Genomic DNA, 27,479 nt, shown 5'->3' with positions numbered 1-27,479 from the left:
CTATTATCACCTTGCTACTTTATGCATTCATCAGTTGATTCTCGAGGTGTGGGGAGGAAGAGGAAAAAAGAGATTTTATTTTTTTTTTTTCTGTTTCAAGCTGATATCCTGATTAAATAACTAATTTGATTGTAATTAAATTGCTGAGATTGTGTGCACAGCATTCCTAACTGCTTGTCTCAGTGTGCTAGATCACATCGCTGAAGAACTGAGCAGGTCTCCAAAAGCAGGCTACGGTCCCTGAGAATTACAGGGCCCACTAGGCTGCCCTCCTGAGAGGGAAAATAGCTCGTTTCATCAGGTCTGAGTAGGCTGAGGTAGTAGGCTAGGTAGGCTAGAAGTTACTGGTAGCTGAACGAGAGAACAAAGCAATTTTACCGGGCTAATGGCTGAGTATTTAACCCTTGTTAAAGACTAAGGTTTGTTGTTCCCTTAGCAAAGATGGGGATGCTCCCATTCCTCAGTTGTCTTCCTTATTGTTCACTTGCACTGTGCTAGAAAATGGAAAAACATGCAACACAGGCAGACAAAGGGATGGATTCAGACAAATTTACCAAGGTAGCACAAGACAGTAATGGTCAGCATGATAAGCAGCGGAAGGAAATGTTCATTTTCACTTTGACTCACTTTAATTGCTAGCAGTTCAATAGCTTAAATCACAGAAGTTCACATTAGAAGATCTGCAGCAAAGCCTACAAGGCACTGCAGAAGCGGAGGCTAACATCATTAGATCCTGGGAGCTTAGCGCTATATTTCAGACACTCCTGTGCTAAGAGGAGACTGAGTTTCCCTATTTCACCCCTACTGCCCATTCCCTGGGGCTAAATACTAGGGATATTTTCTCACTTCCCAAAGTACCAATACCATTAACCTGGATAATTGTTGAAGTGGATGTTGTTGACTGTTATGTTGAGATGATTAACGTGGAGCCACCCGTATATATTAACTTGAGCTTTGCTCTACAAGGCCTCTGATGCCAGTTGGATTTGGAAACAAACTCTGCTAATTTTTGGCAGCTTTGTTCATGTCTTTCTTGATGGTACTGCATGGCTTTGGGTAATTTTCTCACTGGTGAATCCTTCTCCTGAGTTCTCATTTTCTCTGATCAAAGAAATCCAATAAGTAGCAATGAAAATTTCTAAAATCTATGGGCTTTCGCATTTGCAGAGGATTGTTGCCAACTCTGCAGAAGTTCAGGATATATAAGTAATCATAATTAGATATGCATGGATGCGTATTGGTCATATGAGCAATGTATACACAGAGATATATGTGGATAGATACGTCCTTTGGAAAGAAAACTTGTTTCAGTTTGCTAATATGTACAATATCTGTATTCTCATAAATTTTTGCTTAACTATTTTTATAAGAGCCACAGCAAGTTGTCAAGCATAATAGTTTTTATCAGCAAAAATAACTTCACAAATGTAATTTCCTTTCAAATACTGAATCAGTTTCTTCCTGGGTAGTTTTTATTCCAGATGTCTCTCTTAGTGGCTATCATTTAATTTCAGAATAGCTTATTGCTGCAGTGCACTGGCTTTGGAGATAATTTTGTAAATTATTTCAAAGAAAGTGGACATAAACTTTTCTTGTTCAAATCTTCACTATGTACCAACTTTCTTTCTGAAATTCCCATACAGATAACGTTCCCTATGCTAGGTGTATATGACAGTAACCATTGCTACAACAGAAATAATTGAATTTACAGCTGCAGCTATTATTCGTATTCTTATCAATTTGTGAATGACTCAAACCTTGATACTTAGATTACAACCGAGAATCTAAATTTTTCTGTTTTCCACTATTTTAGGTAACGGTAACTCTGCAGAGCATGTGCATGGTGGAAGAAAAAAAAATATCCAAGCAATAACCTTTTTACCTCAGCTTTGAAGGTATAGCTGTAATTGAACACACATAGTTCAAAGCAAGAAAGATAGGTTTTGTTTCGGCTTTAGGCTTCTATGTTCAGACGAAAATCCTCATGGCTGGATAACACCAGGTACTGATTTGTTGTATAGTACAGCTTGTCACTTCAGTTTGTTTGGGAAGTGTTTAGGGCTGATTTCACAGCAAAGAGCTAGTGACATCGAGCAGCATGTGCCCCCAGCCAGCCTCAGAAAAGCACCATAAACTCGAGCCTTTGTGTCGTGCGTATTTGGTCTGTGTACCTCAGCCTGCTCGCGTGGGCAGATCCAGACTTCATGGTTGTAAAACCCGTGCACCTGCTCTGCTGCGTTCCCCTTGCCCGTCACAGCAGCAGAATGTCTTCTCCTGTAAACCAATTTTGGGGCACAGAAGGGTAAATTTTTCAGAGTGTGTTTGGATCTCTGTGAATTACACTGTAATCAATAGACTCTGGATGTGTAACAAGTTTACTGCTTCAGTTTATGTTAAATCTGCTTGTACTCCTTGTGTAAGTGAAAAAGCAATTCAGGCGAGCCTGCTTTGCAGACTCTGGAGTTGCTCTGAATCTTAGCTACAGTTCTCTCAGACATACGCCTTGATTATAAAGTCACCATTAAAATTACATTATAGGATACGAATGGGGTCAACAATACTAGTAAACAAGAGGTAAAAGCAACTATTAAAAGGCATTTGCTGGCAGGTAATCTTTGTAGTCTTAGAGGAGGCCAGGTAGGTCACTGAATGTGAAATTGTGAGATCAAGAAACATAATCAATTATTAATTGTCAGGATTTATTATTTATTTTCTCAGTGCTACAGTTTACCTAGAGCTTTATCGGCAAACAAAAAGATTGGGGTATTAAAATGAAATTTATGTTCTCACATTTTAGTTTTGTATCATTTATAGCCAGTGTTGTATCCTAAATTTAGGGTGGCCTTCAAAGGACACTCAAGTCAAAGACAAATCTCCCTCATAATTAAGATAGTAGCCAATTAAGGTTTTCTAATCAGCTTTATTCCTACCATCCCAGCATAGCACTATGTCTACAAACCAAATTAACCTCCTGGCTTCCAAGCTGTCCTTTAGTCCTGTACTCAGCAGTATTTTTGAAGGATGTATTGTGTACACAGGATTTAAAGTAATTTTCTGCTTTCACAACATTGTCTGGAAAACTTGTTCCCTGTTTCCAATGGGTACAGAGTGGGTGGGTAAGTGTTAACATGGCAATATCTGCAGCTGTTTGGGTTAAGACAGAGGAACATTAAGTCTTGGGTAAAAAATTGAGCTGTTTGATCCCATACATTTAAACTTATGTTCATATAGATATTGTCCAAACTAAAAATCACCTTGGTCTTTAAAAATCTTGTTCACATGAGGGCTTTCAGTCATAAGAGCAATGATGTGCAGATCTAGATCTTGCGTCTACTAGTTTTAGGCTGATGTTTTGAAGATGTATACATACACACACATTTTTCTACCCCTTTGCAGATTGGGGTAAAGATTAGTCTAGATGACAGTGAAGGGATTTTTTTCCTTTTTATGGAGAAAATCCTTTAATTCCTGGTGAAAACAATTCATTATATAAAGCTGGGAAATGCAAATTTTTTTCAGGACTGAAGCTTTGGAAAATGTTGCTCTATATTGCAAGCTGAATTATCAAGGTTTATGTTTTTAATGAATTCTGAGGAAAATAAATTTTATTAAGCTTTGCCTTCTGTGAAAGATGACTAACCTGTCCTTTTATTAACAACAACAAAAAAAAGTTGAATGACAAAGACTTTTCAAAAATCTAGCGTTCAGTAATATTGTTCCTTATCCATCCAAAACCAGCATTTCACCTCATGTACTACTTCAAACTAAAGACCAATTAATTTTCCAGCAACAGTCTGGACTAACATAAGTCAGTGGAAGTCTATTAAAAGAGGAGCTCAGTGGTTTTACGTCAGGAGAGAAAGCACATTGTTTTTAAACATGAGATGCTGACAAAAAGCTGACAGCCACAGCTATGAGAGGTAAAGCATCGCAGCGGTAGATGTGCATGTTTTTTATCTGTTTAATTAAAGAGAGAATTAATTCCTGCTTGGAGGATAAAGGAACATTTGGCATCCCCAGAATCTGTTGCCTAATCCCCTTGGAAAGTAAAACTCATCCAGATACCAAAAATGAAAGCCACACGCCAGGCTTTGTGGAGAATCACCGAGGGTCCAGAAGCTGAAGGAGGATGTGGTAAAAGAGCCTACAGTGCCTAATATTCTGGTCCTGTATTCCAGAATTAGGGTATTGGGTTGTACAAAGTGCAAGACTGAGCATTCCAATGAATTGCATGGCACATAAAGAGGGAACCAACAATTTTATTTCTAAACTTTAGTATGAAAAAATAGTTCAATATTCCTTAGTTATTAATGAGACCTTTGCTTGTTTTTACGAGTCCTCCTGTACTTTAGACCAGTGTGCTAGTGATGGAGCACTCACCAGGTATTTACAAGTGGGGAGAAATTAATAGCCTGTCTGATTCTGAGAAATTATTGTTGGAGAGGAAAATAACTCCTTAAGAAATATAGTTGGTGTTAAACTTAATAAAAACAGACCCTGATGGACCCCCCCTTGGAATTGTGGCAGACCTTTCCCATGCACTCTATCGTCACTCCTGTCAGAAAGTCTCTGTGAACTTGCAATACATATGAGAAAAATATTCTTTTTAGCCATTAAAATATAATTACTTTTCCCTTCCCCCAGAATAAAAAGAAAAACTTGCAAGTAAGACTCTAACTGACCGATAGTGTAACCACTGGATGAAGAACTTGCGTTTATAGCTAAAATATGAGGAGCTTAAGAAACTACACACTTTTTTCCCCAGAGACTCAGCAAGACATGTTAAGAAGAATTTGCTACTCTACTGGGAAATCCATAGAATTTGCTTACCACGAGGAAAAGCCATGCATACTGTCTAGCTCCGTGCAAAAGCTTTTGGGAGGGTCGTATAGAGATACCGCGTACATTAAACCTTTTGAAAATATGCGTATGTGGGATACCTTGAACATTACTCTCTGTCATAAAGAAGATACATCATCTTCCATTTTGGTGAGCATTTGTCAGAATTTTGACTATTTTTGCAAGCACTTGGCATGTGATGGGACTGTGAAAGCCATTATTTGTCCTTAGGAAATGAATTGCCTTTCCAGAGAGATGCAGAGAAGGATGGAAAAATGAAAGTTACTGCAATACACAGAGAGTTATAGGGGTGGCAGTGAGAGATGAAATCAAGAAGTCCTGGGTTCAAAAGCCACAGGTTGTGTTAAAAATGTGCTTACTGGAAAGACCATCAGGAAGGAGCCAGGTCTTTCAGCTGGTCTGTTGGAATATTGCTTTAAACAGGCAATGTGAGTCGGGATTGGGCTTACCTGCAGTTTCTGATTTTGGCATTCTGAGGTCACTTCGTAGCAGCAGTTATCACTTTGTGGTGGTGGTTTTGGGTCCTCTTCTCCAACCCTGTTCAGTCGGTGTGCAGGGGAGTGCAGAGTCCCATTTCTGCTTGGCTAAGGCACAGCAGTGCCCATCTGCTGCAAGTGCTGACTTGTTTTGTGGTTATAGCCACCATCATCCATAGATTATATTAAGATCTGTTAAAACTGTAAATTTTAACAGCAAGTATGTAGTGGTAGAAACCTCTTTTACATGGTTTATGGAGGTCTGGAAGGATTTATTTCTTCCACCTGGAAATTTTTTTCACTAACACTCAAAGAATTACAGTCCCCTATATCGGCAGAAAAAGTCTACTCCCGACTTTGTTTGAATATGTGCTGATAGATCAACAGATCTTTCTGCTATGAAATCCTCCCTTTGCCACTTCCTTGCTGGTCTGAAACATGCACTATTTGGGCCTCTGAAGTACCTGCTTCCTATATATGCTCTCTCTGGGGAGGATAAAAGAAAGAAAGAAGTCAGTTGATTTACTTTCTGTGTGAGGCATATTCCAAATCTTGAGTATTGCGTTATGTCCACTGCAAGGATTCTGGGCTTAAGTTGTCTAATATTAACAGACTAATAGCATGCTATGGAATTGATTTTCCATCAGCTTTTTCAGGGATATCACTCCTCCTTTGTTCTTCTAATAGATAACATCACCTTCTATAACCTCTCCTCTCTGCATCTATTAACTGACATGTACTCCTCTCCTTCCCCCCTACTTTCCATATGCTATAACTTGATATGAATCTAGTTTTTCAAATGGGTAATATCTTAATAATAAAGAGATGGGTGACATCCAGAGCTGAGCATTTTTCACAAAGAAGAAAAATTGCTGGGCTGAGACTGATGCTTTCATCATACAGAAAGAAGAGAGGGCGCAATACGCTATAGTCACCAGCCTTGTATTTGATATAAAATTGCAGCTTAGTGTTAAGAATCTGACTTAAGAGTGTACCTCAATCCAGGGCTTTGAAATTACATCTAAGATATTAATTCCTATTAGTTTCTCTCAGATGCCTTTGCACTGGTATTAAAACATGCATATTAAATAATAATATAAATTTCAAAATACATCCTGGTAGATTTCTTTGGCCTTTGGGTTAAGTCCTAATTGATTTATACCAGTAAAATACTTAATATATTTTCAGTCATACAAGGAGAGGACTTTTCTGGAACATCTAAATCCTTGCAAGTAAAGGAGCAGCTAAGAAACAGTGAAAGATTTTTGAAACATGTTATTAATATATATTACAGAAGGGGAGAAACAAGCTCCAAGTATTTTTCTGGGAGATTTTTGGTTACATTTTGATTGCCTCTCCATACATAACAGAACCTTCAATGTTGTACTTATTTCTGAAGTAAACATACTCCCATGTATGTGGGGAAATATTTTACGTTGAAATTAGAAAGTTTTTGAACTGGTATCACCTGGTCCATCTTTAATGTATTCTACTCTGTTTGCAATCTGTAATACCATGCGGAGTTATGCAAAGCTGACTGAAGGTTGTGCCAAGTTCAAATGAAGTGTCTATTTATCAATTGTAGGTTTCCTGCTGGAGCCTGAGATGTTAATATTGAATATGCCTAATAGCATTTTTCAAACTCAAACAGTCCTGGCTTATTGCTGAGCATTTTGAAACAGAAATCTCAACCGATAGCAGACATTCTGCATTAGAAAATGCCTACCCAGCTTTCTGTAATTATGGGTTTCTATAATATACAGTTCTCTCCATAAGACCAATCACAGAATGGGAGTGAGAAGTCCAGGTTGTCCACAAATCAGACACTGGAGTTTAGTTTTGTATGACCCAAAGAATATTTGCTAACTAGATAAAATCTACATGTGATACTTACTGGAGGCCCTTAATAATCTACTTTGCTTGCATCTGTCTGAGGAGAGAAGTGTAAACTACTGATGCTGTAATGAAAATAACTTTTTTTTCTTCAAGTATGCCTTTATCATTCTAATACACCTTGAAACTACACAGGAATTTTAAAATTATATCCTGTCTGCTTAAAACTCCCCAAAACTACTGAATCCACCTCATTTTGTTGTCCTGTCCTCTCTCATATAGCTTTTAAGCCCCATGACCAATTTTAAACAATTTTCAGTGATTGTGTATCCGTCTCAAAAATAAGATATTCCTCCAAATTCTACAAAAACAGAAATGAAAAGTCTGCATTAGGAACACAGACTGCTTTTCTATTAAAAACAAGGAATGGAAAAAAAAAAAAAAAAGAAGAGAGGCAAAACACCTTCATTTGTCCTGTCGGTTTCCTTCTGCAGAGGAAGGAGATGTTTTGAATGCCTCCTCTATGTGTAAAACTTCTGATGGAGTTCTCATTTTATTAGGCACCAGAGAACCCAACTACAAGGGACAAAGCCATAAGAAAGCAGGCTTCATTAGTTTCATTGCTCATGGAAGTGCTTGTTAATACAGACAGTCCATTTTTAAAATGTGTTTCTCTGAGCACAGAGCCTGTCTAGTGGAATTAAAGCTACGGAGAAGATGGGCCCCTTGCCAGTTCAAAGGAACATGAATTAAGGCTCTGATGTTGGTAGCGTTTATGCGTGCGCTTAATTTTACAAACCAGCGGGAGTAATCATAGATGTGAACTTGAACATATTAGTAAGCGTTTGCAGACTAGGGACTACAGAAATAATAAATGTAACTGTATGATATTGTATATTTGTACTACGCAAGCTGAGTACAGCACTTGAAAATGCACAATTAGAGCTAAACTGAAAGTAAGCATTTAAGGGTTCTGCAATGAACATATATAATTCCAATTTTTCTGATGAATTGATGCACTCAGGTTTAGCAGTTAGAAAGTCTGTACAAGTTGCTGTTGTCTTTAAAAATATCATTAGTTATTTTGGAGAGCAATTAGTAGATGCCAAGTGAGTTATCTTTCAGCAACATTGGATTCACTATAATAGAAAGGGGAGAAAAAAGATTATGCAGAGGTGTATACCAGCAAGATCTGCCCAGATGCAGACTATCCATTTTCAGTATTTTCCTCCACACATTTTTCGTCCTCTTGCAGTCCCATGCTGCATTCAGAAGCACAGGCTTTGAGAGCGTGCTCTAGAAAGGAATTTAACTGAGCACCTGATGTTTGCATGTAAGGAGAAGGATATTTCACCTGTTGGGAAGCAAGGAAAAATGAAACATCAATTTAAAGGTAGAAAAAAACAACCACAGAATGAGAGATTTGAGAAGGGTGCGTGAGAGGCTCATCAGAGCAGGCGAGGCAGTGGTAGAGGTACTACAAGGGTGGCTGAGGCAGTGAGTGGAGGCAGCAAGAGCCCAACTCCTGATGCCCAACTCAGAGAACTCTCTGCCAGTCCAGTGGCAATGGGAGGATTTTAAGGACTCTCTTAGGCTCTTTTCCTCAAGACAGTAAGACTCTGCCCTGCTGCAGGCTCAGCAGATGAGGTGTCAATCTGCTGTGTGTATTTATGCAGCTGGGATCTGCAGCCCTGCGACAACACCAGACTCTTGCTCTTCGTATTTCAAACTCAAATGCTGGGTCTTGAGCTGGCACAAATCACAATAACTATGTGCAGCCAGGCTGATTTATACCAGATGGAGATTTGGTACCTTAAGTTCTCTTTGGTTTCAGACTATGTTATTCCAAAGCATCAACTCTCTTCGGGAGCATCCAAGCTGAAATCAAAATACCCTTTCAAAGACATAGACAGAATTTTTTTGAAGCTTAATTCAACCTCCTGTAAAAACATGCATCTTGGAAGTGGTGTAGGCTCATCAGAAATTCAGCATAGATGTACTCAGATCACACCTCAAATGAATCAGAAGCACGGTGCGTGTTCCTCCCCGTTTAGGGCTCCAGGATGTTATAATTTAAGTCTAAATATTGCAGCACACATTTGTCTGTGACATTGAACTACTGCATATTGTTTGGAAATAGAAGGAGGCTATTTTTCAAACCCTGAGAAGATGAACAGGTAAGTATGGCTCCCTAGGAATCTTTTATCACACAAGCTCTTCTTCCAACCACAATTAATGAAAATGTGTACAATAGTTGTAGAAACAATTTACTGAAAAAATCCCAGATTTCTAGCCTGATTCTCCTCTCATTTACATTATTATACAACAAGAATATCTCCCTCTGAATCCCAAGATAAATAATCAGCTCATTTCTCTTAACCTTGTGAGGTAAAACTACCAGACCAAGAATTAGACCCTTTCCACTAACTGCTTTTTTTTTTTTTTTCGTATTCGAAATTAAGGCTATACCTTACAGTAAGGGTAGTAAAAAAGTTACAGCCATTTTGCTGAGTTGTTTCACTGACCACAGTTTTTCTATTAAAAATTATTGCCATCAACATCAGCATCAGCATGTTCCATTTTGAGTAATATTCGTATACATCTTGCCTGTGGATGCCAGCAAATTTGTCAGTACTTCCTTAACACTCAGAAAATGGATGCTGTATGAAAAAACACAAAAATCCCAATACCACATATAGTTCTTTCTCTGAGGCTTCTCAAAATAAATTCAGTATTAACTAAAAAGAGGAAGAAGAGCAAGTGGGTGTAGGAAGAGGGAGGGAAGAAGCTGTAAATCCAGGTGTCATTTTTGCTTGATTAAGAATTCCTTTAGGACTAAAGAACAGAACATTTGGGAAAAAAAACCCTGCAAAATTCAATTTCAGAGGGTTGAGGAAAAAGCTACAAATGCTCTCCTATTTGCTAGGAAGAAAGTAAAAAGAAATTTCCCTTGCTATATTTTTCATAGACTGCCATTATTATGTTTATACGCTTGTTTTCCTCCACTGTGTATTTTAGAAAACAACCTCAATCTTTTCAATGGCATCTGCGGAAGGATGCAGAACTCTCCATGCACACATTTTGTAGCTGTTAGCCTAGTTTGTAGTCCACAGGATTTTCTGTAAGTTTGAACTATTCATTGTGTTGAAGTACATGGTTTCCATTAAAGTCTGATTAGATTTTAATGCCTAACTTTCTTAGGCTCCTTAGGAAATCCCAGCTATCAGGTATAAATAATTTCCCAAGTACTTCAAACAGCCACGACTTGCAATTAAACAGAGCTATATTCAGAGTAAGGAAGAATGGTTAAATCCTGATCTAAAATGAAGGTGACCCAGACTTCGGAGAAATTTCAGTGAAAGCTGGAAGTTTGATTAGTTCAACTTTTGACAGCCTGCCCTTCTGGCTATGGACTTAATAGAGGATTTTAAGCATGCACCGCAGACAGTAAAATGTATAACATCTACATAGCACATACATACAAAAGTGTACAGATCTTGCAGGTATGTGATTAAAACCAGATATTTTGGTCTGAAAATGAGTTATAACCTAACATTGCATTCCTTTTGCATTTTGTACCTGAAAAGATGACCACTGAATAATAAGTGGAAAGAGATGGAAAACGATGTTCCTGTCTGGGGACATGAGAAGCAGTAGAGATGGGTCCCAGAAGGGAGCGCTGGCTGGTCGGCCACTATGACTCCGAGCAACCTCGATTATTACAGAACCACTCTACCTCCCCTAGGTATTTCCAGTAGTTTGCAGAGAAAAAAACCAGAAGCTTAAACACCAAATACATGTTAGTGCTAGAGGATGGCACGTATTCTAACTGGAGGAAACATAAAATGATTTCTGTCATGTGTTTTGGACCTCAAAATAATCTTCCCTAGAATATGAGAAATGATGCAGTAGAAAGAAAAGAAAACCCAGAGCCAGTCCAGCGACACAAGGTGCATGTATAATGCTTCCAGAAAGCCTAGGGGGTGGAAAAATTCAATGTGCAAGTTAAAGGAGACAGTTAGTTTTAACTTAGGGGCTAGAAACAGACAGACAGCAGATTACTTAGTCTTACTCATGCAATCCCAGCACTATGTTACAATGTCTATATGTTTTATACTGGTGGACTGTTCTTTTTCAATACCTCTGAGGTATTAAGCACTGGCAGCAACAGGCAAGCAAGGGCTGTCTTTGTGTTGGTTTTTTTTTTTTTTTCCTGTAATCATTATCATTATTGTTACCTGCGTCAAAATCCCACTTTACCATCTTGTCTCTCCTATCTCTTGTTACTTCAACTTCTTGGGGGAGCAGAGCAAAGTTACCTGCAATGTACCAATCTTACAGCTCATTTTAGGGATCTTACTGCAGCACTACCGCAGCAATAAATAATATTTATTAACCATAAAAGCAACAAAAATTATTATAAACTTTGATCCTGCTTCCAGTGAAATCGGAGGTAAAACTGTCATCGATTTCTAGCCAGCAGCAGCTAGCAAGTTTTTCTTCATCCACTTTACAAAGTAAAACCAGTGGAATTATCCTTCAATATTAATAATGAAATGCAAAACTCAGTTCAACAACAAAACATTCAAGACTCTTCAGGCATGAAACGACAGTAAAATTTAAAATCATTAAAACCAGCAGAATATTCTCTTATGTTGTTGGGCTAGCTATTACTATTTCTTTTCCATTTTCTTTTTGTATTTTTCTTCCGTTCTCTTTCCCAGGAGAAGGCTTCCATCATTTCTCTTTTTAAGATCACCATTTTCTTCTTAACTGTCATGTATGTTCTTTCCAGATGCTGGAAATGGATAAAAACTGTTTGTAGTCTCTCCTTAACATTTTCAGCCTAGGAACAACCAGTTCCTGCTTATTCAGAACACAATATTTGAACGTCTCCAAAACAAATTTCTAAACTATGGAATATACATGAGAATAATAAACCCCTCTGATTTTTAGATCAAACTACTCTAATTACTGTCTGTCACGTTGGATAAATTATGCTGAACAGGCTCCCTTGGTAATTTGTTCATCAAACCCACACTCTTTGGTTGTGCTTTCTTAAAGTCAACTGATTCAAGGGTATTACAGAGCAGAAAGTCCATTTAATTCCAAGATAAGTTATTTTAATGGCTAGAAATGTTCATTTCAAATTTGAATTAGCCTCACTTCAGCAAAATCTTTTTAATATCTTTTTCTCTGCTAGGTCAAAGACTTGTTTACCATCACAATTTCCTCATTCATTGCTGAAATAGAGCCTGCTTTTAGATGGGCATAAGAAATGTGAGTCTGTAAGACAGCATAAGAAGCTCCTACTGACGCAGAACTGATATTTATGGTGGAGCTATGATAATATGCCCAAATAGAAAATTTATCCTGGGGTATGGATATTATTTAATGGTTTATTATGTCATCCTTGCAGGCATGTAGAAAGAAAGACAAAATATTAAGAAACCATGTTGACTCATCATCTTTATTAATTACAACTCCTAGGGAACTCTGCAATTACTTGGATGGACTGCACAGCCTTTAGTCAATGTATCTGTTGCAGGGCTGCCATCATCAGCCCATCTCTTCGCATTTAATCCCTTTGCCTTTTAGCTCCACTAGCATACTTCTTTATCTGGTAAAGAAGGGCTGTCTAAATGCATGAGAGGTGACAGAAGGCTCTCCTCTTGTCACACCATCCCAAATTCACTTGGCTATTGAGTTCCACCTGCAGAGCTCTGAGGGAAATGGCTCCGACTGCAGGGTATAAATAACAGATCCAAACACCAGCTTTCATGATTCATACTCTTTCTCCAAGTACCGCGAATTTCTCTCCATAACAACTGGCATCTGTCTTATCATGCAGGACCAAAACAAACAGCTGGGAGAAGCCAATCATGAAACTTTGGGTCAAAGTTGCAATGTTTTTCTTGCAAATCCATATCCCACTCGCCGTGATTCATTGGTTATAAAGGAAGACGCAGAAAGGCGCTGCACTGTCTTTCCCGGTGAGGGTCTCCAAACACTTCTCTACATCAGCCTACCATCTGTCTCAGGATTTATGTTGGCTTTGCTATTGTTCAAGCCATGGAAATTATAATACTCTATTTCAAATAAGGTCTAAATGAAAATAAAACATCCTTATTTGTGATTGCAGAGAAGTAATGCTAGCCCTATGTCGTAAATCTTACCCTGCAAGCCGTGGAAGGGAGGAACAAAGGCAGTGACGCAGGAGTCACAGGCAGGATGAGCAGAGGTCAGTTGTCCAACTGACCTTACTGGCTTGCTTATCCAACTAGGACATCCTTTGCATTCCAAAGCCAAAGATGAGGGAGAAAAGACAGCTATAAAGAAAAATAACACTTCCGTTTTTTACTCCAGCAGCACAGATAAAAAAATCACCTGTGCTTGAAATTTCAGGGGCTGCATTTCAAAGCATTTTAGAAAGGAAAGAAAGCTACTTTTTCTTTTAAATGGGTGAGACTAGCGAAACGAAGTTGAAACTTTAACTCAAAGACATGGTGGTAAGTACAGTGCTGGACTGGGGTCCCAGCCTGCAGGTATTTTGAAGGCTGTTCCTATGAAGAATTCATATACAGTTATTTTCAGGGAAGGGAATTCTGCTGCATCTTTACCATTATCAGCTCAGCATTCTGGTCGGTTGACAGGCAAACTCAAACCCTGGGGAAGGGAATGTGGATAGCACATTTTCTTATTTTGACATACGAAGTATTGCACTGCACCACTATCTAGTAATGGAAAAAGAAAAGAAAAAAAGATTGTTTTGATATATATGTGAATAAATCAGCATGTTTCTTGGTCTCTTTGCAAACACACTAACTTTGACTGACATAGAGACACCCATTTTAATCAAGTGTTTGCCTCAGACTGCTCTCAACCTTGCTTGAGTAGTACTTAAAGGAAATAATGGGTATTAATTTAGACACTTATATATGCTCTTTAAAACCAGAGCAAGAAAAGTGACTATGGATTTGCACTAGATGAATTTATGGCATCAGCATTTGAGAAAAAGATAAGAACTGATTTTTTAATATGATATTTTGGGTTTTGTGCCTATACTAATTGCAAAAGCATTTCTATTTACACTAATTGTTCTACACTTTTTTTTCTGTTTTACGCTCAAACCTGCAGAAAAAGAGGAATACAATAAACTGAGGCTTTAAAGAAATAGCCTAAATGACAGAATACAATTTATAGATATTTGCATGAATGAAACTCATTTCATGGCCAAGAATTCATTTCCTTCTTTCTTTCTTTTCCTTGTCACACCTTTTTCCTCTTACACTGCAGCTGTGCTTATGTGCTTCACATGCAAAATGGTGCAACTAAACAAGTGACATAGTACTGAACCCTAATCAAGGGTTGCATTAATTTAGAAGGATTCCACTTGGACAGTGCTGTCTTACTATGCCCCAAACGCTGTATCTGATGTAAGACAGACTTTGGCTTTAAATTTTGCAGTGCAGAATTGGCTTTTTTAAAGAAATTTATGGCAATGCCTTTCCTAGAACTCTAGCTTCCCAGTGATGTACCTGATTTAATATGTCATGTTTTAATAGGCAAGCCATTTACCTATTTCAATATGAACTCTGTCTACCATATAATGTATTTATTTCAGCATAGTCTAAGGCATCTCTTGCCCAGGATATATGTTTCAATTACATTTCAGTGCAAAACACATCCACCGCAAGAATCTTCATAGTCCAGGATCTTGAGTAATGAAACATTTTAAGTGCTGGAGAGCCCAGTACTGAAATCTTTATTCAGGCAATCTCCCACAAAGGCAACCATTTCTCTCAGCAACTTTGATCAATATCCCAATATGCCAGACCAAAAAGCTTTAACAGGAATGTGGATTCCTTCTGTTCCTATCAATAAAATATGTAATTAATTGAAAAATGCAAACTTGATTAATTTGGGGTTGATTTTTTTTTTTTTCATTCAAATTCTATTAGACATATATTTGGATACGTATGGATCTGGCCCTTATCTGGCATGAAGAAGGGTAACTCCAGTAAGCCTTATAAAAACAGATTGAATAGAAGATCTAGAAGGCAGAAATGGCTGGGAAATGAAATAGTTCACATGCACTGTATTTAATATACACCAAGTAGCTCTGGTGCAGGTACTAGATTAGCATGCTAATTAAACTAGAAGATTCTAACATCCATCTGCCCTAAGAAGTGATGGTACTAGTCAAGCTTGGCTTGCTGAGGCACTGAGGGCTTATGAGGTGTCCTTGCAGTAGGAATCATCCAAGCTGGTCCCAGGTCTATCCCAGTTCTGCTCCAGGCAACAGGTAAAGCCAACAGAACTCAAACTCAGAAGAGTCAGACACAAAATAGTGGCTTGATTTTCTACCCTTTTACACCAGTTTTATGCCAATCTGAATCCCTTGATAGGTCTACAATAGCACAAGATCGGGGGGAGAGTGGGAGTATCAAGGGAGAGGGGAGAGCATGCAAAAGTCTTAAGGATTTGAACAACTTATACTGTGTCAAGTCCTGAGCTGTCTTTAGAGATTCAGGTTGAAACAGGGTACTGCATTAATGCCAGGAAGAAACCCTTCATCACCATAAACCATTAGAGAAGCTGCTAAATTTGAAGCCCCCCAAAGCTGAGGATGTGTTTTAATGTGATTTTTTTTTCCTGCTGCTGCAATTATTCTGAAAGGCTTTGTAAGTAGCTATCTAATACAGTTGCAAATTGCTGTGATGCATTCTTGTCATGGCCACTGGATTTTGTTCACAAAAGTTGTTTCCTACTAGAGTTAAATCTTGAACGAAGTAAAAATAATCTAGTAAAGATTGGAAATAGATACAGATATATGAGATTTGTATGCTTTCCACATTAACAAATCTTCTATTATAAATCCCTATTAATCAGGCATTCCATCAATATAAGGTTTTCCATTAAATTCAAAGAAGAAATCTAGCGAGTGTAACCATAGTAGTAGTTTAATACAGTGCAATGATGCCAACATTTCCATCTCATCTATCTAACCTCAGAGCTTTTTCTCCCACTGAGCTCATCACTGGGGTAGCTGAACAGCTAAGTGACATAGTGGAAAATTCTCCCAAATATCTACAGGGGAAAAAAAAATCCTTCCCTCTGACTTTCATCAGTTTTGAAGGAAAGCCAGTAATAGAAGATTCGTGAATTGCAAGTTTCAGTACAGATGTTTACAGGTTTTTTTGGTCCACAGCTCACCAGTTTAAAAAAATCTCTCAAAAGTAACCTTACAGCTTCTTCGCGCTTTTGATTTTTCAGGTGACATCTGGACACTTCATAGGAGCAGAAAGGAAAAACTGCAGTGCCTGGGGTGATGCAAAAATTGTCCAGTATCAATACAGGAGGGGAGGGAAGAGGCTAAAACAAGTGAAAGAGACAAAAGGGTTGAGTAATTTGAACTTCTAATGAAGCACTGTGGAAAAAAAACCCACATTTTTTTAAATGAAACATTATATGGTCTTATTAGAATGAAATAGTAGATATTGAATTGGATTAGACATCAGAGAGAAGAAAATGAAATGGGACAGCGTAGGGAAGAGGGAGGTTTCACTCAACTTCATTGGAAAGAAGTCAACGAGAAGGAGAAAGGTTCCTCAGGGATCATTGCGCTCCTGGAGTGTTTCTGTTGCCTTTATTACAGGGGAATGTTAAGAGCTGTGTAAGTGGGATGGAAGCTTCTCCACTTCAGGGGGCTTCTCAGGCTGGCAATTTTGACAGGGCTTCAAGGATGACAATTACACATTTTTTTTCAAAAAAAGCAACACTGATATTTTTAATTTCTTTATCATCTCTAGCAATTTTGTTGGTGTGTTGCTGGCAGAGTTTTGTCCTGTATAATCTTGTTTGCTCCAGGCAAAACCACCCGGGCTTGACATTCTCCTCTGCCTTCGCATCTTCAGCTTCCTGTGACCAAGCACATTTCCAAAGTAGCCGGATTTCTCTTTCTTTCATCTCTGAAAGAAATGAAGGCAAACAGTAAAACATTGCATCTTCGGGAAATAAAACAATAGCTTGTGTTCTCATTGGTCTTCGGCCAGATTTATAGTGTATTTTCAGTATCACTGATATTACAGCACAGTCCAGGAAGGATCTTTCACACTACGTGTTATATTCCTGGTATAGCTGGTGGCCTAGCCCAGTAGATTGCCAGGGTTGCGAACTATATTGATACTCGTAAACACCTCCCATGTCAGCCCATTCCACTTTGTTTGGGTTGCGCTAGCTCCCTTTTCCAATTGTGCTTCCCATCCCTGGTGACCAGTTGGACTGGTAATGGTGACACTGGCCAGAAGCTTAAAAGAAAGTGCAGACTTTGCAGGTGAGGTGGAGAAAAAAAAGCCTCCTGGGGATTTTCTGGGGTTGAAGGAACACGGGAGGCAGCAGACAAGTTTACTTATGGGCGATCATATTTTTATGTGATCCAGAGCTTGAGGTCTGTTGCCCAGTCCCAGAGAGGTGAACATGCCCATTGTTAGATGAAATATAAACATTGAGATAGATGGAGTGGAAAATACAGCAGACACAGTGAAAGGTTCATAATCAATTTGTTTTCCACTGCTGAAGACAATCACACGTGCCCGGCTCATCTTGGTGCCATGCTCCACCACTCACAAGTTGCACGCTAACCCTTCAGTGGTGAAAGCTACTTATTTTGCCCACACTGAGTTTGTGCATTCTGTCTGTGTACAAGTGTGGACAGACAAGAAAAGATACTGGGAGACACATAAACCGTATATATAAAGCTCTCTGTTAATATTTTAGCTTGGCTAAACTTGACTGTCTGATCCAATTCCATAGTTTTCTCCATCAAGCATAACTGCATAATGCAAATGGATTTTGAGAGAAAGGAGATCCAGGAGGAGACAGGGTTGAATAGCAAAGGAAGAGTTTAATATTTTCATAAAAGAGTGGAGTAAATCTTTACCCTTTCCATACATTTATCTCTTCCTCCTGTGCCAGTTCCATGTCTTTCTGCAGACTGACGTGCAGACAATGAGATGTCTTTGCAAGAAAGTATAATATTTCATTGCAGAACAACCCATGCGCTTCAAGTTAGATATGTTCTTAAAGGCATCCTTGACTCATGACCCAAGATATCATTTGTCAATGAAAATCTCTCTCCCTCTATTTCTCTTTTGGAGCTAGTAAGGCTGTACATTTACACAGCAAATTCAATACATCTTCAAAACCCAGTTCTGCAAGCAGTACATTATTTCCTGTCTTTCAAAGGCTTTTTAGACTAGAATATAATAAATTGTCTTTTAACAAGTACTCCCCCAAAAGTAAGAAAAGTCAGTATAGTGTAGACTTTTGCTTTGTGTTAAACAACTGAGCTGAACACCAAGTTCCTCTCATGAGTTATATTTAGAAAGGAAAAGGTGTGTTCTTAAATCATGAGGCAACAAATTGAAAGTTAAATCACAGTAACAGCAAAATGTAGTTTAATTCAAAGTTAGCAGGTCAAGAAGGGCTATGAAGGATCTTCACATTTACCTCAAACTATTAATTCGGATAAAACTACTAGCTGCTTCAGTCTTCAATTATTTTATTTTTCATGCTTTTACCTGTTAGCTCCCACAAATGAAGAAAGGATTTTTTTTTTCTCTGAGATATAACCTTCGATTGACTTGTCTAATGTAATGGCTTGGATTGTATTAGAAAATGTCCATGTTCAAATTCCACAGCCAGATGTCTAGGGGAAAAAACCTCAGTTTACACACATATACATTTCTCATTTCCTCCCTCTCTCTGTGCACCTCTGTTCCCACAGAAGTGGTGCAGAGTTGTGCTTGGCTGCATCTACACCGCTTCTACCCTATGGATACCGTAAACCCTCCATTACACACTACCTTCAGCGTGCGTAAAGATATATAGCAGGTGCCAGCATCTGTCCCCTGAGCTCCCCAGAGAACAATGAAGCAAATAATTTCTTTAATTATTTATTAAGGGCTGCTTCCTAAGTCAATAAATTTGTTTTGCTGTCTCCTGGAGGCCTCGCTTTCTACTTTATTAGGTTCTTTTTTCACATACGTTTGAAACATATTTTATTATTCATATTAATATCTACTGCAAGCTTCCTTTCTTTTTTACTTTTCTTTTCATCGTCAGTTTTATGCTATTATTTTATTTTACTCTGTAAGCCTTTTGTTGTTTCTTTTTCTATGCCTGATGTTTTATGAGACATGACTTGACCTTTAATTAACCTTTTAACCACAATTTTTGTTTGCTTCCTTCCCTCCTCTTTACATTCGTAAAACCTTTGCATATGTATTATTTTAATTGACCACTGAGTCATTTAATTCCCTATCTGTTGTCACAATTTGATTTGGGGGAGAATTGGACTATTCTTTTGAGTGAAACTCTTCCAAATAAGCACATTTGCAGTTTTGTAATGAACTATTTTAATCAACAGCTGTGAAATGGCCAATAAAACAAATTTGTATTCAGGTCTTACGCAGCAGGAAAGAAGATTCATGAATTAAAAAAAAGCTAATAAAAATCCTTCTTGCCTTACTGAAGTGGTGCCTGGTTTTGGCTAAACTCACCAACTGCTAGTAGGCAAAAGGACCTTCTATTTTTTCCCCTCTATTTTGGCAGCCAGAAAAAAACAAAAAAATCAAGCCAATCTCAAACAAAACCCTTGCAAATTGCTTGGCTACTTGGAAAGCACAGGGGCTTAATCATTCTTGTTAATAATTAGGAATAGAATTGAGGCAGGACTCAGGAGTGGGAGAAGGATGGCATAAGGGGAAGAGAAAGGGGAAGAGCAGAAGGTGCTTAAGTCATTGCTACTTTTTCTCTCATCAAAACAATTTCTAATCACTGACTTCATGTTATCCATATAAAGATTTACTGTTTTCGGGTGCAGCGATATAATCTTTCGCTTAAGTGTATTTAACTAGTAAAGAAGTCTGAGAAGTGTCACATGTATCCCCACCCCTCCATGCAATATTACAGCACTTTCTATATATTTAATGCCAGTAGATTGTGCCTTTCTATATAGTGATAATTCAGGAGGGATTATTCTCTGCAAATATCATGCCTATTTTTTTATCGCTGCTTCCATAGCATTTTATAGACTTCATTATTTTGCCTCAAAATTGTACACTGAAATATGAAAGCAGCGAAATCCAAGGCAGACACAACAGTAAAATGAAATTAAGTAAATGTTACAGAAAGAATAAGGCCTTCTCTTTATGCCTATACAAAACTTAGTGAAATATTAATTGCATCTTGAAAAATAATGTGATCTGCTCTAATACAGATGACGGTTTCAATCATATCGATGTCAGATGTTGTTAATACAGGTTTAACCTTCTTCAGTTGGTGGAATTTTGTCTTTCATACCTTATTTGGTTCAAATATGCATAAATCTTATTTTCAAATGTAAAGGTGAGAAAGAAAATGAACTGGCTGTGATTCTGGGTGGTGAAAAAATATCACTAGGAAAAGAAAATAAATGAAAACAAGACAGTTTAAAGTAGGGCAGACAAGTCATTATACTGTGTGAGTACAGGACATAACCTTCATGAAAGTAGCGATCTGTGGCTGATTTAGTTTTTCATGTTTAATCAAAAAATTTAAATATCTTCAAAGACATAATAGGTTAAGGACAATTTAAGTTTGCCTTTGGTTTGTTATACACATAATGGAAGGTGCTGAAACTCTTACTGTGAATTAGCAAATAACTGTGCTAGATTATTTTAAATTATTTCCCTCTTTTTCCTTTTTACTAGATAAACCTTGGCTTAGAAGGGACTGTCTAAGAACAAGTTTGCTGAGCCATAATATTTTCCAGAGCACATCTATCACTTTATGGAAAAGCAAGCAGAATATCTGCACAATTTTTCATTATTTCCATAGATTTGCAGACTACCAACATTTAAAGAGTTTATGTATGCTGTTACACAAGATTCATGACATATGCTTTAAGGCTGTGTACTTGTAATGAGTAGAAAAATTTGCTTTTACTTAGAATACCTCAAGACATCATTTAATTTTCTATCCATAGCTGAAACTCACCAACTTGGAAAAGGATTTGTGAAGAACTGCATCTTGTGTTGCTGTGCTTGCTGTCAAACAAGTTGCACATACCCCAAGCTTAGTACAAATGTTTTATGCAACAGTAAAGCTTCATTCACATTATTCTGATTTATTACTTCATTATTACTTCACAAACCTTCCACCTCCAACCCCCCCCAGGATAAAAAGACTTCACTGTTAATTCATAAACAAGGAGTGGGGAGGAGAGTGGTTGCCAAGGTGCAGTTTTTCCCAGATACCTTCTCCAGTGATCTTTGTCAAGCCTGGAAAGCTTGGTGCACAGATACCCACGAAACTGCACTGAATCCTCCAGAAAGTTCACCTTTCCCACGCTGCCAACGAAAATCAGAGAGTATGCAGTTTTGTGGTCATTTACCGTAATCACTGAACAGGAATCTTGTGCTGCCCAATCTATTTGAAAACATAGGATATTGATAACAGCTTCTCCTCTACTTATTACGTGGATTGCTTATGTACTTGTTCAAATCAAAATTTCTCTAATTAGACTACAAATCAGAAATACCTTGGCACATAAAATGTTTTAATGGTACAAAGGAGCAGTATTAATTATCTTATGTTAATTTCTAAAAAAAAAATAAGCAACAAGTAAATGGAATTCTTTTGACTATTGGTAAAAGGGAACATAAGAAATCTGTCAACTTCTCAATGGATAAAATGACACACTGTTTTCTACCATGATGGACATGTAATTGAAACTTTTTGAAGTATGAAAGATAAAATAGATTTGAAAACAGCATTTGAGCCTTTTTTATCCCTAAAATGTTTTTCAACTTGGCATGACAACAAATTCGGAAGTCTAATTGGCTGCATTTCAAACTGACATCTTGGGCCTGTTAATTCTGGATAGAAAGTTGATGCTGATGGAAAGCCTTTTACTGAATTAAAGCATTTTGGATCAGGTAGTTAGTTAGGAATTAAGATGATCAAAACACTGATCTTGGTATGACTTTACAGCTCCAGAGCAAAGATTTTATCATTAGCTGAAACAAGGAGAGTTTCCACTCTAACTTCTCATTATGTATCAGCTAAAGTTTTATGATTTTACCTATGTTGTGTACATTCCACTTCATTGTATAATCTATGTATATATTTTCCACCACAAATAATGTTTTTTTACATGTTTAAAACTTCATGTTATAGTCCAAAACACCATAATTGTTGAAGGCGCAAGCAATTATTAAAAATTGGGCTAAAAAATTTGGAAGGTTTAAAAAACTTAATTTTTTATTTTGTTTTCCCGTGGAACCTTTATTTACAGGGTTAGCAGACAACCATTACGTATGTAAGTGAAGTAAGCTTAAATATAATGTATATCAAAGACACTTACGAAGATGTTCTGTTGTACATCCTTTGTTCAGCTGTGCTTCTCATTCAGTGTCACTTTATCCCTTTTTTTTACTTGTAAACACACTTTAATAACAGATTCTGTTTCATTTTTCTAATTACTTCTAAATCGCATCCCTAAGTATTCTGCTGAGTGGAGAAGAGATACTGCTGAGATCAGAAGTTAAAAGACACCTTCCACAGCCTTCTCTCAAAACAGGGGGATCTGCATTTTAACACACTTTCTGCGCTCCCACCACAGCGGCGTGGCAAGCCGCATGCTTAAGAATTGATCACTCGGGCACTATCTAGCCCAAGATTTAAAGACTGGTAACAGTTTAAGGAGCACACAGCTTTTTATGTGTGTTAAGCTGTTCACATTAAGTACCTTGTGCCCAGGAGACGTTTCCGGTAGGTTTGCTTCACATATTCTACTGCAAGCAACCTTTTGCCCTAGCTTACACAAGACCTTAACAGGGATATAATTCTTGAGCATCTCATGTGAGACTTTTCTTCACTTAGCACTATTTTATTTTCCCATATATTCTGCTTTGCTAACAATGCTCCAAATAGGCTCAAATAGCTCCAGTTATAGGAAGCACAATGCAATATGTCAGTATAGCACAATAAGGGTGGGAAGAAGACTGTCACATAGAAGTAACAGATCAGAGATTTACAAGCTAACCAAAAAAAATTTTATAATTGCCTCAATATGTGAAAGTATAGACAAGTTTTGTTGTTTGTTTTATATTTTTTAATCTCTTCTGCTATATTCTAGTAACAGATTAACAGATTCTTATTTCCACTCCCCAGATTTTCTTTAGGGACACATCTATTCCATCAACAGATCTATGGAGGTGTGACTGTTATTTTTCTGTTTTCTTTTGTTTTTGTTTGACTCTTTTACTTTACCATCAGCATTTTGAGGACTTGATTCCAGTTTTTAGCTGTCAAAGGATTTGCCTTTTTTGCCCTTCCCTTCATAATAACTTTCAGAGTATAACTGTCTACTTATAATACCCTGACAGTACAGGAACATTTTCATGGGAGCCAGACCAAGATGAGCTTTTGCCCCATCATCGATTTTCTATCTAGCATCTCATGTGTGGGGCTTTTTGTTTTAAATGGGGTTATGCATGATGAATGAAGTAGTTTGGGGATGCTTAGTTTAGAAACCACAGTTAACCCACAGACTGTAAAATAAAATGTGCACTGAAATATCCATAAACCATTCTGCTTTGAATTTTCATGTTTCATGCTTCTCAATAATCCATCAATGCCAGCTCTATACTTTTGGGAAGTATTAGGTAACTGGAAGTAAGTGTTAGGTAACTTTCAGGACAAACTGCTTGCTTGTCTTGCTAGCAATTGCGGTAAGGTGCAATTTCACGAGGCACTAAAGCATTTTGGGTTATCACCACAACATCCCTTAAACACAAAATGAGCACCGTGGACTCTTCCAGGCTATCTTGGCAAAATGACATGTTGTTTCTACTCTCCATTAAACAAGTGCTGCTGTGCCACCGATTTTACTTGGAGAGAGATCCTTCCTGTCCATGCTCTCCACATGGCTCTTTCAATCAAGGAGTTAGCACAGCGAAGGACGCAGCAGCCATTCATACACATAATCCTGAATTGTCTTCAGCCGCTACCTTTACTTGCATTAACGTCATAACAAATCATATCAGCTATTAAAATATTCTGCAGAACAACATGGATTGAACTAATGACAAAGCAATCCCAGTCATCCACTTCCTTGCAATCAGTCAGAGCCATGGCTGGTTGCTCATAATGTTAAGGCATATTGAAGGCTATAACTTTCTCTCCCTCTATCAAACATAAGCTGTTTTTCCCATTGAGTGTCCTTCTACAGAAACCTTTATGCTTTTCAAATGGTCAGGACTCCTGGATTAGAATTTTTGACAAGATAGATGAGACTGCTTTTCACATGAGACCAAGGAAAGTAATGAGCTGTAATCTTTGAGCTGGAAGATATCTATCTTTTTTAATTACAGGTAGATTATTTCTATATTAGCCCCTACGGCAAACGGCAGTGCTGCACAGGTTTCTCAAAGCACAGCTGCCTCAAGAGAAAGGGATTGTAAGAGTTTGGGATCTTGGCAGAAAGAAAAGATTTTTGAACTTGAGCCTATTTTGAATTTTTAAAGTCCATGCTGTTTAAGTTACTTAGCATGCAGGCATTTTGACACTGTTGTTCACTATAAGTAGTAAAATATTGCCGTCACATCAGCGAGCAGGTTATTAGATGCCCCTGCTAACATTTCTGCCTTAGTCTGATGTCTCCACTGTCCTTGTCAAAGAAAGCTGCAGCCTTCACATAAGTTAGAACAACTTAAACTCATTTAAACCAAAATATCTGTTTGCATACATATTATTAAATACACATTCCCTTTGCCTTTACAGGAAAATCCCATTGCTACTGGTATCCCTGTTGACTCATAGAGGAAACAAAAAAACAAAACCTAGGATAGAGGAAAACTGTAACTTGAAAGTTATTGGAGAATATCTATATTAAAATATTATTGTTTGGAGTCAAATTGTATCAGCATTCTGTTAATGGCATCTATCTTTTTTTTTCTTTTAAATGGAAGCTTATGCCCTGTGAATGGTACTTCTATTCTCTGGAAAACAACTAGAAAATGTAAGAGTTCCCCGGGAAGCAGTACTCAAGGTGAAAATTCACACAGCTCTACTCTTTTTCAAGCTTATTTCTCAGCGCTCTGTTGAAAACACTTCCAGGACTGAGTCCATACTGAAGCTCGCTGAACCAAAAGAAAGAATGTGGCTGCTTGGGAGGGATGAACAATGGCACAGACACTTCTGCCTCTTGAGAAAATAGCAAAGGTAAAGATAACTTAGTGAGGAGGGAAGGGGGAGACTTCAGAACAAAACCAAGGAGGAGTAAAAAGGAATCAGATAAAGAGACAAGGAGAACTCTAAAAGAAACTTAAAAATGGATGTAGGAAGGAAATGCATGATGGAAGATATCTTTTTTGCATGCCTCCTCAGGTATTGAATTGAGCACTCTAGACCTGGAAATTTTTATTATGAAAGCATTCAAAAATAAATCTGAAAAGCAGAAAGCTGCTACAAAGTGAACTCGTACTAAAGGAAGCCTTTAACAAGCCTCACTTCCTGTATTGCACCTCGCAGGTTATATAACTTTACATTTAATGGTATTCTCAACTGGAGTCCTATTTGCGAAAGGGAGGCAATGCTATTAGTATGCAAATCAGTTCTGCAGAGTAAATTGGTTATAAGAGTGGGGTTCTAGGGAAAGGTGCAAGAGGGGAATATGTTTTAATTAGCACACTATGAAATCTGTTCTCCCCTTGATGCCTGTGCGTATCCCCTATTGACATTAATTTCAGCCACACAACTTCTATTGCAATCAAAGGGGACTGCATGACTGCTGCAATGCAATCTAACCTACACACGGGAAGGGACGATGGCCACTCTAATCTGCAGTTACAGACGTGCTGGTAAGTTCCAGGCTCTTGCAGTAGGAAGCATCACTTATGTCCCATCAGGCACTCCCGTTTGACGGTATGTGGATTCTCACACACAGAAAGTTTAGAAAGGAGAGTTCAACCTTAGTTTCAGTTGACTGTCAGTTTTTATAGCAAATTCCAGATGGGCTTAGTGCTTATCTTGGACTCAGGCTAAATTCATATTTGCTGCAGATGGACCTGTAGAGTTTATCACTGGTGTTTGAAATACCTGAGAGAATCAGTCCTGCAAAACAATCTTGCTCTCTGATTATTTTTTTTTATTAAAAAAGTTTCTTAGGTTCACAAGCCTCAAAAGAACGTTTAAAAGAGTTGATGGAGAAAATAATTAAGGCACCGAGAAAAATGGTGTTTTGGGAATCATAATGTGAATAATGAAAACAGGCAATAGTTTGCAGTTTGGTATATGGTTTTTATCACTTGAACCACAGCCATTTAAATTCTTTTCTTTCAATATCAACCACCCTTGGGGCAGATACAATGTTTTCAAAGTCTTCGTGCAAAGCCTGAACTTCATTTCCTATGTAGTGTTTCAATGACCTTATACTAGAGCTTTTCTACTTGATCCCTCAATTTATTAAACAACTTCGAAATTGTATTTTTATTCTATTATAATACTTCTGTGTTGCTAGATTTTTATTGCAATGTTAATATAAAGTACTTTGGAATCACTTCTGTTATCAAGAACTTTGAGGCCTACTTGTTAATGGAGAGTCTTACTGGAGAGCTAGATATTATGTAGCCCTGAGACAGAGAACCTTGTTTAATTCAGCATCTATAGGATTTCTGCAAAAGCTAGGTATCTAACGCCTCTGCAAGCCGCAAGGTTTTCTAGGTGCATGTCACACCACGGCTGGAAAGGGAGTAAAATAGCACTGAAGCTCCTTTTTGCTCTAACAAGGCCAGATTTTCACCGTATACTTCCTTTTTTTTTTATATATATATTTTACTATGGAATAATTCAATCCTAGATTTAAATCCTTCAGAGGAAGTTAAGCTGTTTCTATGAAATACTTGACGAAAGTTTCAAAAGAGCTCCAACATTGCTGTAAGATTCTCTAGAAAGTCAGCTTTAATATGCTGTCTTGCAGGTAAAAAATAAGTGATAGTTCTGTAGTATCAATTTCTGAGTAAATGTATTTTACTGAATTAAAAAGATGTTAACATTATTAGAACAAAATATTGCCTAATTTAAAGTAAAATCTTATTGGGTGAATCTCCTGGCAATGACCACCTCAAAGATTCACCTTATTACTATTAAAATGCTGCAGAAACCCTTTATTAGAACATAGGAAGATAAAAGCATCGAGTAATTGGTCTGCACATCAGATGTCCTTACAGCTTTATCCCCTTTATCTCATACTCAAGAGATATT

Source organism: Cuculus canorus, chromosome 11, assembly GCF_017976375.1.
Source record: "Cuculus canorus isolate bCucCan1 chromosome 11, bCucCan1.pri, whole genome shotgun sequence".
Lineage (NCBI taxonomy): Eukaryota > Metazoa > Chordata > Aves > Cuculiformes > Cuculidae > Cuculus > Cuculus canorus.
The sequence above is the reverse complement of the archived record's forward strand: the minus strand, read 5'-3'. Positions refer to the sequence as shown.